Here is a 19,188-nt window from a genome sequence, read left to right on the forward strand (position 1 = left end):
GCTCTGAGGTTTGACCACGTCTCATGGCCACCAGTAGGATATACATATCAGAGCCACGTTAGGAGGGTACAGGAAGGGAATACTCAGATGTAGCAGAATGAAGTAAAGAACTGCCTGTTACTTTCTCAGACCAGTGAAACCTGCTCCCGGGAGATGATTGAATTCCTGTAAAGTAAAGCCCTGCCAACACATGTTGGCATATCAGGAGTCAAGGACTGGGAGCTGCCTGCTCTGTAGTTGCTTGGGGGAGGACCTAGGAGGTATGCAGTTGTTGTGCGCACATGGATAGATATCTGAGAGCTGTGAGCCGAGTCTTTTTCCATGACCTAAGCAATGGTTAAAGATTACCATTCCTGCTGGCTTCAAGTCTCACTCCAAGGCTAGCCTTCATTGTCTTTGTGCCTCTGTATACAGCCCAGCACTCCTGAAATCCCTGTTATTTGTAAGGGTGTAGTATAGAAGATTGTTCATGCAAGGTGGGAATAGATGAGCCCACTCATTTGCCAGAAGAGTACCGATTCCTCATTTTTACTGGTGTAGTACCTCTCCACTTTTAACCTAATTAATACTTTAAATCTATTAACTGCTGGCTACTACGTTAGGTAGTACTAAACTATACAACAGCAGCAAGTTTTTCCCTCACAATAGCAACCCACGAGCTCAGAGGGGGAGCAGGGCAGTATTACGTTACACAGCACGTGTTCCTGAGGAATTCCTACGGGAAAGCAGAGTCGTGTCACCTGCCAGGAGAGCTGCCGGGAGCCAGCAGGCACGTGTGGCTCGTAAGTCTCCCTAGCTGAGCTAACCAAGGGCGCCAGTGGCTGCAAGAAATTTCATTAATGCCCCTTTGCAGCCCGTGCAACATGGACCCTCTTTTTATGTAAAAGTGCCAAGCAAAGGGCAGTTCTTGCCGTGGTCCTGCCTGTCCCACTGGGAACAAGGCAGGCCCAGCTGTAGAGCAGAGGAGGGATGCTCAGACCCCATCGTGCAGGTGCATTGTGGCAGCTGCATGCAGCAAGCCAGCAGATCCTTGGAGCATGCTTAGAGGTATAATAAATGAAGACCCGATTCCACCAGCCCTGCTTTTCACAGAGCTAAATTGCTTTAGGGATCATGTTCTTCCATCACAGCTTTTCAGAAACAGAATAATAATATCACTGTGATAATTTAACGAGTTTGTATGTGCATGGCCTGAGAGGGAAGCATCAAGACAACACTGAGCGGCGTTGGTCTCAGAAAGGATAGGACTGAATGTATAGAGAGCTTCCCTGAAAGGTGGGCAGAGATGAGGAGATGCTCTGAAAAGAAAAGAGAGGTGACAGCACTGAAAGAGCACATCAACTGATTTAAAGAATGCAAGTTGACCCTTTTGTTTTTCCTTTAAATTAAGTGACAGTCAATATTTTAAGATAAAATTAAATTTAAGATACTTGCTTTACAAAACCTACTGCCTTGTAATAGCATTAGTCATTTTTCCTCAGAAGACAAAAGTCAAAAAGGCAGCTCATGGTACAAAAAAAATGCTGAGCCAAGACAGGGCAATAGACCCCAAGACACATCACGAAGTGGGAAATTGTAAACTTTTGTTTACAATTGTAAACATCTGATGCCATGCATTCAGGAAGAGCTGGGTTTTTGTAATCATAGGAAGGTCTGTGAGTTGTGCTTGTCCTGCTGTCGAGCAGACGATATCTGCTAATGGCAGTCACATCTGGTATTCCTCTCTGGGGCTCGCTGGACTGATATTAGGCACCTTGTAACAACACAAAAGTAGTGTGGCAGATAAACCCTACTCCTTTTCTTTCAAAATGTGTGAAGAGGAAAACCTTTTTCTTCCCCAAATCAGTTGACTGCTTCCAAGCAGCCGTTACAGAGCCTCTGCTCATGATCACTTACCTCCATCTGTGCCAAAGTCACAAAGAAAACCCCAGCAAACAACAGCACAGCTCTTATACTTATTCCAAAATTCCCCCAAATTGGATTGGCACCACATGAAAGAGGAGCACCATTACACCTCATGACAAAACTATGAGGAAACATGCCTATCCTGTTCACAGCGGTCCTCAGAAATGTCCGAAGACTCATTTCTCCCAGCATGATGAAATGTAGATGAAACACTAGTGAAAACCAACTGTGCATCAGTGCTAAAATATTCACACCTCATTGAAGAGCTAAATGGGGACAGTAAGCTAATCATTGTGACACTGTGTAACTCCGTTTGTGGGGGAACCCAATGAAAAATAGTAATACAGCATCTGAAGTTTCACTTGCAGCCTGTGGCAGGCTACATGTATGTCTTCCAGGCTTACATGTTTATGAAGATTTCTTTTGCATGTAATGTTTAATACTGCTACAGGTCAATAGCTCTATTTAGAAGGTATTTGGTAGGTTTTATCCTCCAGCCTTTTGCACCAGCTTTATTACGAGAGGATATGTGTGCTGCACAGTTGTACTGGCTCATCACGCCATGCTGGGGTCTCCTGAGCAGCACTCAGTTCACCCAACACAACCACATGTGGTGGTATATCCTTCTGTGAGACTCATGGTTCCTCTTTTGCCAAGCAAGCAGTGATAACCAGGAAGCAGCAAATGACTTTTTTTTCCACTGCTCAGTGTTGTGGCACCTCACTCATCCTGCTTCAGGGTCGAAGTCCCACCGGTATCCCTTCCTGAGACCACAACTTGTCCACGGCACAAACAGGCCCAGAACAGTCTCGTGGCTATGAGTCACTCCAGCCTGCCATGTTCAGCTGAAGAGTCTTCTGCTTTGTTGTGTGGTTTTTTGTTGTTGTTTTTTTTGTTTAGTTGTGTTTTTTTTGTTTGTTTTGTTGTTGTTGATGTTGTTTGTTTGTTTTCATTCAGGTTGGAAAAGACCGGTGAGAACACCCACTCCAACCTAGCACTGTCAAGTCCACCACTAGACCATTGAGTTCTTCTCAATGGAGCCAACGGGAGCCAACATTTGTAGAGAGGCATTTCACCACACTGCAAGTCCTGCCACCCTCACTCATGGCTGCTCTGCTTGTACTTCTGCATGGGACCATCTGCTCCAAAAGCTATTCATGATGGGTTAGCAGGGATATGGGGCCACAGCCCAGTGTGGCCTCATGTTCAGATGATGATGAAGTGGCACTCGGTTTTGTATTCCGTAGGCTTGGATTGTGAAGATAGCCAATGCTGGCTTTTCTTTTCAAGATGTTTTAAAAGCATGGGATGAGTTGTCAAAATGGCAAATTTCCATTTTCTTTGGCACTAATATTATTCATGTTTCTAACCAAGAGAATGGCTGGAAATATTCCTTTTATTTTTTTCCATCTTGTATGGTTGCCACTCCCTCAGACTCAAATGACTCAGACATTTTCTCTGTCTGCTTAACAATGATGATTTTGTGGTGAAAGTGCTGACACCGTCCAGCCCCTGGTAAGTTTTACGCTGCCCAGAAATTACTAATTCCCTGTGTATGACTCTGGAAAATTGCACAGGGTTCTCAGCTGCATGTACTGAAGATGTGTCTCAAAATAACACTTAACCATCTCCCTGAGCTCACATGAGGTATTGTAACACCTTTATTTGTGTCGGGTGCTACAAATGGAATTAAGAGCAAACAGTGACTTTAGGCAATTCCACAACTCACTATTCTTTCATTTTCATTATTTACATATATTTGTTTGGAAGTATTTACTGCACTTTATCATGGTAAAGTTCTGAATTTTCATCCATTCCCAATTTTAATAACATGAGTGCTTTGAGATCTCCAGGTGAGAAAGACTGCGAAAGGATATCCTGAGGAATAATTTTTAATAATGGGAAAGTATTACTGTTGTGACATTTAGAGGTTATTTCAGTCGTGAACTTTTGGTATAACTGCTGTTATGCATGGGGTTTTTGCTTAATTATGGCAGTACCTTGCCTGGATACAACCTATATCTTCAAATGCAGTACAGAGATGTTAAGTTCTAGTTCTTCCTTTGTAGGAGGTTATATGGGGACAAGGTAATACTAAGGTTCAAAATTCAAATTTGACCCTTCGCTGCTCCAACCAACATAAAATAATGTTGAACTAAACTTGTATGTGACACGTATAACTTCCCCTTAAGGTCTTTCCATGGGTTCTAAATTTTGTATACACCTGTTTTATAGTCATTGTTGTCATTTTAAAGGTTCTCTCTTCTTACAGAATATCTCCTCACCGCTTGAAGAGGGAAGAGTGATCTGTCTTTTCTAACTCTCTTCATTTTTTCCCCACTCTTAGCCTCCAAAAGTACCTTTCTGCTGTTTCATCCTCCCTCTTCCCCCTTCCTTGAGCACGCACCCCACACACACTTGCTTTTCCTCAAGTTCCTCCACAAAAGCCACCATTTCCTACAGTCCTTGAGGGGATAATCATTTCAACACTGTTCTCTCATTCATAAAAGAGCAGATTAGACAAAGCACTCTCCAATTTCATAATCAGCTTCCACTGGTTCGTTTTTTATCAGGCTTTCTCTTGACTTCAGCCCACGAGAGCAAGGACTGCTGATTTTGCTGTGCCCCACGCAGCAGGTGTTATGAAGGTCACACAGAGCCCTTGGGCATAGACACCAGGCTGATCAAATAACCACAACAGATCCATGGCAGATAATCCAAACCCACCATGGTCTGTAGCCAGCAGGTGTACCGGGCATCTTCAGCTTCACTGTGTGACCGTGCAGGTCGCTTCGCCTGGTGAAGTTTGGCAGAGGGCTCAGCTATGCACAGAGCCACTTCTTCTAGCAATCAAGCCAGCTGGAGAGATTCACCCCTTCTGTCCCAAGCCCCTGCATCCCATGCCTCACTTCCCTGGGGTTGTGCTGGTGTTAGCCTATTTCTTTAGCCATGTTATACACTTGAAATCATTTAGGTTGCAACCCCCTGGCTTGGGGTTGACTTTTTGACTTTACATTTTGACCATTGACTTTGCATGGAGCCAAACCTAGACAGCAGGAGGCCTGAAATACTCATGGCTCTCTTGAGTTTAGACACGTCAGTGCTTACAATGACACAGCTGAAGTGAGAGGTTTTGGGAAGCTCATCCCACATACCCGTGCCATGCAGTGCACACCAGCAGTGCCCCCGGCACAGCCTTCCCCTCTCTGCCTCTGCCTCTCCCCTCAGCTCAGCTTCCAGCTGTTAATTAAGCGGAGTTCATCAAAGAGGCTGTGTCTCATTCTCCCTGTGGAGAAAACAGTGTTAAAGAGCAAAGCAAGGAAAAATTGGGAGAAAGTGAGATAAGTGACAATCATCTCTTTTTTGTTTCTGCAGATCTGCCACCAGAAGTGCTGACACTGCCTGCTGATTTCTGTGCTCTGGGCATGGGACGTGCCTTGGGCAAGGACTCTTTCTGTGCCATATTTCCCAAAAACCTGTTTCTGAGAAATACACAGGCAGGAGTGTATGGTAGCAGTACTGAGCACCCCCATGCAACACCAAGGCCAGCATGTTTTTGGTTGCAGTCTGGACTAAATGCATGTGGCAGGATGAAAGACAACATCTGAAAGTCACAAAAGACGGCGAGTCAATGTCTTGTTTTCATAAAACTTTTTTTTTTTTTATTCCAGCACAACTGTCCTCAGGTGTAGCGGCACCTGGTACCAGCAATGCTATTCAGCGTGAGCCGTTTCCTTTAGGAAAAGTGCGTGTGAGAATTCAGATTACTTTTTTGCCTAGCACAGCTGCTGCTTGTGCTGCAAAACCAGAGCCACAGCTGATGACAAGGTAGTGTGGAGCGTGACACCTCCGCTGGCGCCACTCCAGCAACACCAAGCCCTGCAGCCAGGCTGAGGCACCCCATACACTTCTTAATTGTCGATAACATGCAACTGGGACAACCTAAACCCTAGCTGAGTGAATGCAGTAAATTATGCTGGAGTGCTGGGGTAGACCTTGTTGGTCCGGGTGGCTGCATGAAGCTCTGCAAAAAGCAGTTCCCACTGTGCAATTCATGAGCACCCACGGATCTCCGTGCCCATATCGCTCCAAAACAATCCATCAGCCCCGAAGGTTTTAAAGGCAGCTTGTGCCAGAAGAGCTCTAGCAGCATAGGGGTGATCATCTCATGCTTCTGCTTGACATGCGGTGCTGGAGTCCATAAGCTGCGGTGGCTCGGTGGGGAGGTGAGCGCTGCAGGCACAGTTCACCCTGAGAAACCTCAGCAAGGCAAATGGGAGGTGGCAGAGAAGATGTCCAGCAGGTGGGCACACTCAAGTCACAAGTGACTGGTCATGGTGATGATAATGCCCTCCTTACAGTGACCTCTCGCCTCATGACAGTACCTTTGGTAGATAATAGTTTCTTAATAACTTACATACCTATGTAATTTAAACACCCACGTAATTCAGTGTGAACGGCTTCGAGTCTTACAAAAAATCCTTTGAAAGAATGAAAAGGTGTTAATATTTCCAACCCAAAAGTATTTGTTTACAGTGCAGCAAAAGGAAAAAAAGAAAAAAGAAAAAAGAAAAAAAGAAAAAAGGAAAAAGAAAAAAAAAAGAAAAAAAGAAAAAAGAAAAAAAGAAAAAGGAAAAAAGAAAAAAGGAAAAAAAAGGAAAAAAAAAAGAAAAAAGAAAAAGGAAAAAGAAAAAGAAAAAAAAAAGAAAAAAAAGAAAAGGGGTGAAAAAGACCACACGGGGAATAAAGATTTCCCTGTTTATTCATCACATACTTTCTAGGGCTTTTTGCTCTTTAGATTTGTTCTAATATTATCGGAATTGATTTTTAGTCTCTCTGATCCCAGAGGAAATGTCTTCAGTGAAGCTCTCGGTGGATAACTGTAATGAAGAATCAGCTTGCAGAGCTGTTACTATGGTGCTCTTAAGTGTAGAGCTTCTAAAAGAATTAACTGATAAGAAAATTCCTATGCACTATATTTAGAAGTATTTCATTTCCTAGCTTTTGACATAAAATAATTTAACAATTGAAAGTCTACATGGAAACTGTTTATTTTTTATTGCTACATGTATCATTTAAAACATGTTTTTGTTGGCTTTTAAATAAATCCTGAATTTAGGCACCTCAAAAAAAAGAAAAAAGAAAAAAGAAAAAAGGAAAAGTGCCTCAAAAAAAAGGCAAGTAGAAAGCTTGTTTGCAAAATTTCCCCCAAATAAAATGGGAAGGAAGAATTACACCATTTCATTTCCTTGTCCTTTTTAATTTTTTTTAATTTTCTTTTCGGTGTTGTGAGAACTGAATCCCTTAAACTCTGCTAGAAAATATTGATGTACAAAGAGCTCTACTTGAATGTTTACCCTTATGCTCTAGAAAGGCATTTTAACAGGGGTACTACTTTCTGACTCTCTTGGAAAAAGCCCAGGTCTATTTTTAGATGCCAGCGTCCTAAATTGTATACTAAATTGTATACCACACAGGGCAATGCAAGCAAAAATGGCAAATTCAGCTTCCTATTATTTTTGAAAGAGAGCCAACACCGGCCCATTTCTGTAGGACAGCCCAGCTTAGAGCCCTGTGTAATCACTACTGAAATGGTTATGAGGAATATGGGATTATTACAGGCAGAGCTGCTTCTATGTACACAGTTTGCACCACCTGAAGACGAGACAGTTCAAAATGACTCAAAGTAACACCAGCACGCACATGCACATTCACAGAAATTTCTGTACTGTTATTACAAATCACTTCATGCTAACACCTTCACTCGAGACTTTTCTGCTAAAAAAAAAAAAAAAAAAACCCTCTTCACACGGCTCATAATGAACTGCCTGCTGCTGCTGCACAATTAATTTCCTTAAAACCTGCTCGGGGTGTCCCATCCTGGGGCCCGCTCGGTGTGCCTAAGGGCTGAGGGGTTCGCTGCTGTGTTGTCTGCCTTGTACCACTTACAAATAAAAAAGGTAAATGCTCAACAACAACACCGTTTTGGTGTTGATCACCTGAGCTTTTCTGCAATCACTTGAAACTCCGCTCGTAGCTTTGACAATCAGACTCTGCTCTACAGATGTTTCCCAAATTGCTGGTGAAGAGTCACAGATACAGCCTCTGGGCAGCACAAGGATAAGCACAGAAATGTAGCTACTTTTGACAGTTAGGCAAAGTTAATCTGGGAAAAAAAATTCTGTCATCCAAATGACTCTCTGCAGTCATTCAGTCATTTTACCTTCTTTGGTTTCACAGCGAGAGGAGGACCGAGGAGGACCGGTCATAAATGATGATAAAATAATAGCAGTAAGGTTTTGCACTTCTGCAGAGGCTTTGTATTCGTTGAGTCCTTTCGAAACACAGATTAACTAAACTTCATAATATCCAAGTGAGATGAACATTAGCTCTGAGTCAGGATCCTCCCATGAGTAACTCCTGAAGGGCATCTGACCGTGTGGCTAACACGATGTTACTTACCTCCTCAGAAGAGACCAGAAAACAAGTAATGGAAACTCTTACAGAGAATCCAGCTATTAATTTGTTACATTATCATCACCACTAGTACTCTAGTCCGAGTACAAACTATTTTATGGCACTGTCCACTAATTTTTCAGTAAGGGAACTGGAGCGTGACTCACCACTGTGTAAATATATCTTTGAGGAGTAAATCCACCAAATGTCCCCACTGGCTGCCCAGAGGAAGACACAGTCCCAGGGTGAGTGAGAGCACTGAGTAGCATCTCTCTGGGGTCTCTCTTCAGCTGCTGGCAGCCTGGAATTCCTGCGACACGGAGCATCTCGCCATTTGTGTCACCACTCCACTGCACAGGCTGCGAGCTGGAAAGACCACAGGTCCCAGTACTGCATTTTCCGGGTGCACACCCCATTCCTGGCACTTTGAAAAGGACAGTTTTGACTAGTTTCATTTTTTGGTGTCCAGATCCTACTGCTTTATGTAACGAGAAGTCAACAAGTGCTGCCAACTGAAGGTAGAGAATATAGTGGAATTATATAGTGGGGGTTTTAATGAGGTTTTAAGGCCAACACTCCCTCATGCAGATGCATATATACATTTATACATACATATATAAACAGGCACATATTTATTTTCTACAATCATTATTTTATTTTAACATTTCTTTGTATTTAATACAAAGACAGAAAAGAGGTTGTCATGGCTCCTTCCAACTTTTTCTCCCACTTTTAACTGTTCCTGAATAATCTGAGTTCTGCAAAACTACTTACAGTAAATATTACCAAGAGTGCAAGCTTTCAAAAAAGCAGAGTCCTGAAAGTTTCAGCACAGTATTGCGAGTCAGGAGTGCTGAAACCTACTGTCAGTTTCCTTGCTGAATTCCTGAGTAGAGAGTGGTTATGTCATTTCACCTCCCCGTGTCCCTGATTTCCCATCTAGGAGAAAAAAAAAAAAAAAAAGGAGAAAGAGAGAAAGAAACAAAGAAAGAGAGAAAGAGGGAAAGAAAAAGGGAAGGAAGGAAGGAAGGAAGGAAGGAAGGAAGGAAGGAAGGAAGGAAGGAAGGAAGGAAGGAAGGAAGGAAGGAAGGAAGGAAGGAAGGAAGGAAGGAAGGAAGGAAGGAAGGAAGGAAGGGAGGAAGGAAGGAAGGAAGGAAGTGTTAGGAAAATCAAAGTTTTAGTTCTGAAATATCAAGGAAAGGGTACAAGTTTGCCAAGTGATTTTATGGGTGTTATTGTAACTTGCAAGAGCCTGAAAATCAGATCCTTAACAAGGATCCTTCATTAGTCTTCCATGTTATTTAAATATTGCAGGGAGCACTGAGGTGTGGCCATCAGTGGCTTTTTAAAAGAAAGCTTTGAAATTTTTGTGAGGACAGAGAGGGAAGACATATGAAGTTACAGCTTTATAAAAAAGACAAACTAAATATTTTTTTTAGGTAAAGTTTTGCCTTTATTAAACATAACATTTCTTCCTGTACACATAGAGTATTCTGTGTGGCACGTACGTATTGCCACTCATTCTTCTGCTAGCTATGGAGAACCAGCACACCGAGAACAAATGCTCAGCTCAAAACACCCATTTTTAAGAAGACTTTTTTTCTTAATTTATTCACCAAATAATATTTTCCCCACCACAAGAAGCTTGAATGTTTGTCCTGTGTGAAACTTCCTGCTGGAAAGTGGAAGATGGTTTTCTCCCCCTGGCTTTTGAGGAGCAAAGATTTTCTGAAAGACATTGTTGCCTTATCCCTGTTTTCAGCAACCCTGCTCCACAGGGCCAGCCCTCCATCCATGGCGTGCTCAGCTCCCACCATCATCAGCAGAGGCTGTGCACATCCAGAGGGAGGAGAGGCTTCCCGGTGTGTAAGGTCATTGTCTGCTTCCTCCCCTTCGAAATATTGCATTTTTAGAACCTTGGTTTTAAACTCGCGGTATAAATCTGATGGCAAGTGTTACTGAAGTCTCAACTCTAAATAAATAGTTTAAAATAAAAGTTGTATAAATACCCATCCGTGCCAACAATACAGTTTGAAAGGGAGTGCTGTAAACACAAAGTAAATTAGATGGGATCCACTTTTGTGGGGAAAATGGCTACTTAAACCAGTCATTATAGGGAAGATTTTGTTGTGTGGTGCGACAGCACGTACCCATGTGGCTAACCAAGAAATGGTTGAAGAAACAAACCCCACCCATACCTAGGAGCTGTGCCACGACCAGACCGCAATTCCTGTGAGACATAAATTTAATTTGCTGAAAATGAAGCACAGGCACTGTCGCAGCTCATTAGCCAGCAACAGACATATTGCAAGAGAAGAAAGTGGAATTTGGTGGATGGTCCAACTTCTACATGTGCTGTGAATAAAACAGACTATTGTTTTTTGATAAAGGAGTATTGTTTTGAATGAGCTGGGTAACTAAGTAAAGCCAGCAGAATTTTTTGGCCAAATATAGTCTCTTGCTCACTGCTAAAAATCCTAGCTTTTAAATTAGGAGCTGAAGTCACAGAAAAAAGAGTTTACATTCCTGCAGCCGGCTGCAGCAAAGCCAAACAAATGTTTGGCTTAATATTCATCTCTTTCATGAGCCTTTCTTAAACATCTAAGTCAGAAAATACCATTTCTATTATTTAGTAATTTGATGCTTAAAGCACTGGTTTTGTTTCTTTTTTTACAACTTACCCTCCCCCCTCCCCCCCCCTTCTTTCTTTCTAACTTGTTCAGAAAAGCCCCAGTAGGGTCACTGCTGTGGCATTAGACTATGCAAAGCATTTCATAACTTAAAGAAATCATGGTTTTCTGTTGCTGGCACCAGCTCCAGTTGTAGGTCACAGTTACTAGCAGCATGCTCTTCCCCCCCCCCCCCCCCCCCCCCCCCCCCTTTTTCCTCTGTCATATCTGAAACCACTGGAAAAGAGGAAAAGAAGGTGTTGTTTTTCACAGCAGCTAGCTGCAGTTGTGATTTGGGTCTAGAAAACTATCAGTGTTTAGGAGACCTTCCTGTAAAAATCAGCTAGAGCTGCTACGTTTCTCTAAGGCAATGCTGTGTGAGCGACACACTGTAAAATTATGAAAATGAATACAGCAATGGCTGGAAGCCTGAATTGTCTTCCACATTCTTTGATGGATTTGGTGCTTGCTGCTCTAAGCTGCTGCAGGGAGGGTCACCAGTGGATGCACGAAGGTAAAGCTGAGACCACACCGGGCCTCAGGTAAGTGCCACAGGTAAAACTGCTACATGGAGGAAGAAATTAACTCAAACTAAGACACACAACTCCTTCCCAGACTTCTTGGAAGTTGTATTAAGACAATATTCAGACCAATGTGTCAGTCCCCCACATCACTTTAGGACATTAGGGGGGTATAGAGCCTGCATTTGGCCAGTGTTTGTGTTTTGCCTCATTCTTGACTATACGTGGAAGGTTTGAATTTCAGGTAGTGTTTATCTGTGAGCAGCGGAGAGTGGAAATGGAGTAGAGAAAGTGGAGGTGCATGACCCCATTCAATGGATTGCATGGGCCCTGCCTTTGGAGGACAAACTCAGCCACTGCAGCAGGCAGACGAGCTTCCTGAGAAGAGTGAACAGGCAAGTACCATCAGAGAAGAATTGGCTTTTTCTGGCTTTTTTTGCTCAGTGATGTGGCCACAAACACACCACACATCAAAAGGGTGTTTGCAACCATGTGATAGCCTGTGAGCAAAGGTCCAACACCCCATCTTGCTGCCCTTTGCTCAAGGTGACAGATTGGAGATAACGCTGTGTTCACATGCTTAGCTATTAATTTGTCTGTGATTGAGATGCACAAGTATGAAGGACTGCTACAGTGCTCATTATGGTGCCAATTATAGTTGGCATTTCTTTTATTTTTTGTATTTCCTGCATATTTGCTGTTGGATGTTTAGCTGGACATGCATTTTAGGTAGGGAAACCTACTGTTGGAAAAGTGCAAAAGTGGGACACTGCTGTCAAGACAAGCTTTGCCTAAGCATGAATTTCCAAAATGTGTACATTTGACTCACCTTTTTTTCCCTTCCTCCCACTTTATTTCCTTCTTTGGGATGTAGGAAGTTAGGTACAAAAAATGTATGTGTGAAAATCTTGTTTTAAAACCATATATTTTAAGGTTGCACCTTGTAAAGCACCTTTTATCTCAGACCTTGCATGCGTGCTTCTTCATCTCCAGTGCTTGATGGCTTAGCCTGAGGTCTTGAACCTCCCAGTTTTTGTCCCTCAAGGTATTAACACTAAGGTGGTTTTAATGGACAAGATAATATATGCACGTGCTTATCTTTATACCCTAAAGACAAGCACATGCATAAAATAATAGTTTTAAATAGGTACCAAATCAGAGAGAACTTACAGACTGAGTAGTTTGATATTATTCTCCTGTAGGAAATGCAATTTTTTTAATATTTTTTTTTCTTTCCTGCCAGCTGTATTTCATCCTTAGAAGGTAAGATGCATTTCAAGGCTTAGTATTTCCTTTTCTTTGACACTTGAATGATACAAGAAGTTGCTAATCACAACTTTGGCTCAGATCCACAATAAGGAGAAAAAAAAATCTTTCAATTACATACAATACTAATCAAAGAAAACAAAACAAAATACTCAATTTATTGAATTAGGTTAACTGAGTTAACATCATAATAATCCTACCCCAATCAGTATTGCCAGCACTTGCAATTTTATCACCAGTCACAGGATATTTGGTGGTTTCCATGAAATCCTCACTCTTCATCTCAGGCAATTAGATCCAGTATTTTTAAGACTCACTCCTTTACAACTACTGTAAAAAAGCATGAGTCCTAAGTGAGAAACCAGAAGACAAATGAAAAAAAAAAACATATAAATATATTTAATTACTGGATGGAATGAAATACTGATGTCTGGTTTTGACTTGTATGTGATAGAGTCTCTTTATCTCTCTCTTTTAATTGAGAAGCCAATCTCATATTTATTATCTGGTCCATGATTTCTGAAAAACTGAGCTTCAGACTTCATAACATTTTACTGGGCTCTAGCCACCTTTTCCTTTTCGTTGTTCCTCCTCTGCTCACCCCAACCCCACCAGCCCCAGCCCCAGGACAGGCGCTGGAGCTTCCCTGCTATGCTGGGAATGTCAGACCAAAGCCTGAATGAAAGGCACCAACATCTTAGAAGCTAAAGCCCTCTCAGATTATAAGTAGCATGGGGGTAATGCCAAATGCAGGCTGTGCCACCCACGGCCACTGTCATCCATGTCAAACTTTCACTGACAACAGCTGATCTCTGACAATGGAAAATTTGGTCAATTAAAAAAATAAAAATAAAAAATCCTCAGTTAAAAAGAACAAACAATTTGATAGTAATAACGGTCACTCATGTTGACTTGATAGATCATCCTAGTCCTTCAGCACGGATGAATTTATGGCCACTGCTACCCTCACATAACTGCTGCCGGTTGTGCTGCTGTGCACTTTAAGAAAAGTAGGACTTCAGAAGGAAGTGTGGTGGAAATTTCCAAAATATAGACAGCCTGTTTGGATAAAGATAGGCTTTTTATACTCAACTGCTAGTCCTGGGGAGCTTGGCTGCCCTGACCACTGACTCTGTCTCGGTACACTCAGATGGATTCACACTGGAGGGATCCCCCATGAATAGGGGCACTCCCTGCCCCCAGTATCACTTGCCGCTTTCTTCTTGCAGCAGGTGATGTTGAGGGAGGCTTGGGCTATTGAAAAGGAGGGACATTTCCATCAGCTTTGTTGTTAACACACTACATTCCTGGTTTTCCAAGTTCAGGGTCAGGAATGATTTTACGGTCCTGAGAACCACCAAAATAAACATACCTCCTATCAGCTAAAAATGAGCTGTATTAAATATTTGGATACTCGTTAAGTGTTATCTGGAAATAATAATAATAATATTTGTGCTATAAGCAGGGCTTGTCTGAAAGATTCTGCCAACAGAAAGGACCTTTATCCATCAGCAGTTAGACACAGCAGCAGGCGGACTCCTGAAGACTGTGGCATATTTGCATGCAAAGGTTTCACTACTGTATTAAAATTATTTTATATTTTCAATCAGGCTAGAGCTTTTTCATGAAGACACCAAGGTAGGTAATATGTTTGCAAGGATTCAATGTGTGGCTACTCCAGGTTACCTAAAAATAGACCATTGGGCTCTATTTTTAGCAACAGAGACACAAATCTGAAGAAACCTCACCAACTTCAGAGTACTTGCCTTGGATTTACACATGAATTAAAGAAGCCAGAATGGTCTCTAGTTTATGCTGCACATTACTAAATATGAACCTCTGATTCTGCAAATAAAAGCTGCACTAATGCACACGACTGGAAATGTCCACATTAATTCCCTGTAACAGTCAGCAAGTGGGAGTTAATATTCTCAGAAAGAAAAAGACTGTGAGTGTCTTTCACTACCAGTCTGCTTTAATACCATCTTGTGGATTGGGACAGCTGAAACAGCAATCATTCAGAATGTTTTTAAGCCACGATTTTTGGTTACCTCACTTATCACCATGTCAGAATACTTTCTTCAGCAAATTAAAAACTGTCTTTTTCCTTATGTACTTTTCAAGTACTGCAATGATTCATTCACAATGCCAAGCTGCAGTAAAACCCAGTGTAATGTAAATCACCCTCTGATATTGCTTTTCCTTTTTCTTTCTGGATGGAGTTATAAATGCAATGAAAAATAAATGATTTTGAATAATATCAATACAGAAATTGGTATCACAGATGGAGATTAAAAGTCAGATCTTCTTGCTAATAGCTAAACGAGGTATTTCCTAAGTTAGATTTTGGCTACACAAGTTTGAATGTTTGGATTTTTTTTTTTTTTTAATTTTAATAAGAAGAGTGTTTTAAAGTGCTGAAACTGGGGATAAGGTAACATTATCCTCTTGGCACGTTTAATAATATGTACTAGTGCAGTCTGTATTTCCAATCCCTCTTCCCTGCGTAGCATTAATGCTGCAAATTGACGTATTTTTCTGAACAGCAGACCCAAGCAGTAATGTGGTCATGGGAAACTGGAACAAATGACCACTTGCTCTGGAAAGCAGCACACTGTGAGTTTGAAGTCCTTCTTGTTTACATAGTGGCTTGACTCTCAGCAACAGGTCAGAGCCGCAGAAACAAGAGCTGTCTGAAATATCATGTAGGGCCTGTAAACCCAGGAATGTGCTGTGTGCTGCCAGCAGTGCCCTATATGATCTCAATCAGCCTGTCTTCCTGAGACCTGGGAGGATTTCAGATGTTTCTGACCAGACCTGCTGGGCTAAGGTGACTTTGACAGAAGTCAGCTCATTAAGCTGAAAGTGAAGCTTGTCTTCAAGTTTCTCAGCCACTGAATATTGTAATAACTCCAAGACAAAGATGCTGCTAAGTATATAGAGCAATACTAAGAGTGTTCCATACATAAGAAACAATTTGAAACGCAGTCATTTTGTTTTGATGTTTTTTGGAAGGCACGGAAAAAAAATCTACTTAGTTGATCCTTAAAAAATATGAGATATTGGTCGATGTTTTCTCTATGAATATAAAGACAAAAGTCCACCAAGTCTTATTTAATGTGTTATAGTATGCATAAGTGATTCAAAGATGGTAGTCTTTTCTCAGCAGTTTACACCCTGGGAATAAGTATTTTGAGGGCGGTATTATGTGGAGTCTTTGAATTAAAATTCCCCATTTTTAGACTTCTGACATGCCTTTCTTTCCTGTTCAGAAAGCAAAAGCATAAAAGGCAACACACTACTGTCCCAAAGAACGACCTCCTATGAAATCTGTGCCCCCAGCGCAGCATCACACAGGACTGGTTAACCAGTAGCTTTAGCTGACCAACGTGAGTATCCATATGTCTGCACCCCAAAAGCCCTATCAGAAACCTTGCCAATGGATGCGAAAACTGGTCTTGGCTGATTTGTAAAGCATCCTTTCTAGTATTATGGTTCCTCCTAGAGATCTCAGTAGATCCATTTTACTTAAGATAGATGTTTCTACCTTCTCAACTCACACATAGCTCTGACTTGTTATGGTTAGCTATCAATTGGCATTTCCAAAAGCACCCATCTCCACCCACCCACCAAGTAGTCCAGGATAGCAGGGTACCTATTACACAAGCCAAACCAGTCAATCTGTTCAAGGGTGTGAAATTCTGAGCTGGCACTGAGCAGTAGCAAAGAATTATTCAGAAGTACCACAGTGTACACATTTTAAAATACATTTAACTTCTCAGTTCTTAAACTGCCTGTAAACTTTTTGAGTTGCAGAGGCTACACTGGGATGTAATTAAATAACAAGGCTGCTGTCTATAATTATAATGACTCTTTTAAAGGTTTTCATTTAGAGGCGTAAATGTGGTGGCCTTAAAACAACTGGCAACAGTGTGCATGGCTTGATTTCAAATTTCTATACTTACATGAGCAGAGATCAGGAGAAACAAGGAATCTTGCCACTTTTTTTTTTTTTTTGTGCCAGATGAAGACTGTCCAATCTCATTTCCATAATAAAATCAAAAAGGCACTTTCAATGATTTTTCATACTTGGGATTGCAAGAACAAACTAAATGCCACGGGCCAGTCCTGAACATGCCTATCTTCCTCAGTAATGCCATTGCAGGAAGCAATGCTCGTGATCCACTGCAACTACTTTAGCTTACACATATGTCTGAAGAACTGGGATATCAGGTTTTAGTTCCTGGCTTTCAAAACTGTGCCTGATCCTTACAGGAAAAAAAAAAAAAAAAAAAAAAAAAAAAGGAAGAAAAAAAAAGACTTTAAGAAAGTCTTACTTTGAAATGGTTCCTGCTATGACAAACAGCTGATTGGTTTAAATTAAAAACATTAGCATCGCCATGCAAAGAATGCAAGTTTTGTTGTTGATTGAGAATTTGTTTTTTTCCTGTCAAGTGCTACCTACCACAGTTCAAAATAGATATACTTTTTAGATTCAACAACAGACATGCTGAATTGTACTCTCATTAACAAAACGCATTAGGCTATAGACTAATAAAACACCTTACTTTAGATCAGCAAAGCTTCCATTAAAACCAAAGGATGTTTGTGTTGTAGAGCCATAAAAAATGCTCTTCACACAGGATTCTTTCAAACCACATTGTAGTGAGATGCATGGATATCCTTCCATAGGCTTCAGTGAGTTTTATAGCAGGCACTAAGACAGTATGTGCATTACGTCTTCTTAATGGAGATTCACAGGGAAAGGAGAAAAAAAGCAAATTTATTATATATGAAGATGTTCCGAAAGGTTACCTATGTTAAAAAATTAGAAAGTGGAAAAAATGTTTAGTGTGACGTGTAATTGGTTATCTTATCCAAACCAGCAAGGTTGCCCGATTCTCCCTAGCTGTTGTTCCCTCTGTCCCTTTGAAATCTTAACTGAAGACACAAGGTCTTGAATTGCCAACAAAGAGAAAATTGTAGCATGACAACTTTAACAACAATAACAACAAATTAATCATCAGAAATTTCAGAAAATTAAAAAAAAATCTCTATTCCTTTTGGTAGAATTTCACCTTTTTGTAAGGCAGGCATTTGAAGGTAGATAATGCTAAGTTGCTGCACCAAACCTGGAGCACTGGAACCCACCACTCCCTGTGATGCTCTGCATATGGATAATGAAGATGGAAGTAACAGCAGCACTCAGGAGAAAGCACATCAGTTCACATTGATCCCCAGCTGCAAAATAAATACAAAAGTATAAGGAGGCAGGGAGGGCTTGATGCCTCAGAAAATGTCTGTTCCGATCTGCTACACATGGGGAAAAACAAGGAGTTAAACACAGATATAACACCTCTTTCTGAGGTCACAAGCAAATGACTTAAGGTTAGTGTTCCACCATAATCCTTCTGGTGCTTATTATTCACTCACCTATTAACTCATAAAACCACTCTGTGTTGTTGTTATTACTTCAGGCATCTGTAGGGCACTTTGCTGTCTGCTGCTGGAGATCGATTTACATAGATCAGAAAAGCACCAGATCTGTTTGCATGAAAGGCAAGACACGTGCTGTGTGACTATTGACCTCAGCGAGCTCTTTTGCCTGCAGAGGGGACCAGCGATGAGTCAAGAGATTCAGTTAAGGTCAAGGGACTCAGCTCTGCATTTTCTTTAATTTTCCATCAGCTGGAATTGAACTAAATGACTTGTCTCTGGTCCTAAAATGGGCTGAATTCTGACTTGGATGTAGTCCCCTGAAGCCACACATCGGAGCCAAGACAGCGTCATTAAGATTATCCTCCACACCATCACCAGTATGGTGATCAGCCCCCATTCCTGGTGCTGAAGTGTTTTTTGTTGTTGTTGTTGTGTTCTTTTTCCTTTCCCTAACAAAGCTGCTACAGCAGGGCGTAAGTGTGTAGCCACTCTGAAAAGCATCGAGGGGCAGATAGACACGAGTACCCCTGAACAGAGCACAGAGCTACCCCAGCCCTGATAAATGCCAGGAATCAGCAGTGCTTTGTGCTCTGCAGCTCTGTCCCCAAAATCTCTCTCCCATCACTCCCACAGGGCTGCAAGCATTTTTTGCCCCTGCTGCCTTCCAACACAAAACATCCCTGACAGCCCAAAATGAAGATCTCAAAATATCTCACCATGGAGATATTTTGCAGGTACAAACACAGCTAGCTTTGGCTCCAGTGCACCCTCTGATACCCCCGCCAAGGGGTATTGTCTTCATCTGAGTGCAGTCAAGATATTCAGGGAAGCTGGCACCAGCAAAGCCTGCCCATTGTGCTAGGCTGTGTAATAGTTCTGGAACTGCTTTATACATCTGGCGAGTAGCATGTGAAAAAGGGGATACTTGAGGA

At 41.7% G+C, this 19,188-nt stretch overlaps 1 long non-coding RNA gene across 1 annotated transcript in view; it reads right to left on the bottom strand.

Moving 5' to 3' along the window:
• Positions 1 to 19,188, bottom strand: part of LOC136789113 (uncharacterized) — a 48,495-nt gene that overhangs the window by 7,815 nt on the left and 21,492 nt on the right. The gene's annotated exons all lie outside the window — the stretch shown is intronic.

This window comes from Anser cygnoides, chromosome Z (assembly GCF_040182565.1).
Source record: "Anser cygnoides isolate HZ-2024a breed goose chromosome Z, Taihu_goose_T2T_genome, whole genome shotgun sequence".
Lineage (NCBI taxonomy): Eukaryota > Metazoa > Chordata > Aves > Anseriformes > Anatidae > Anser > Anser cygnoides.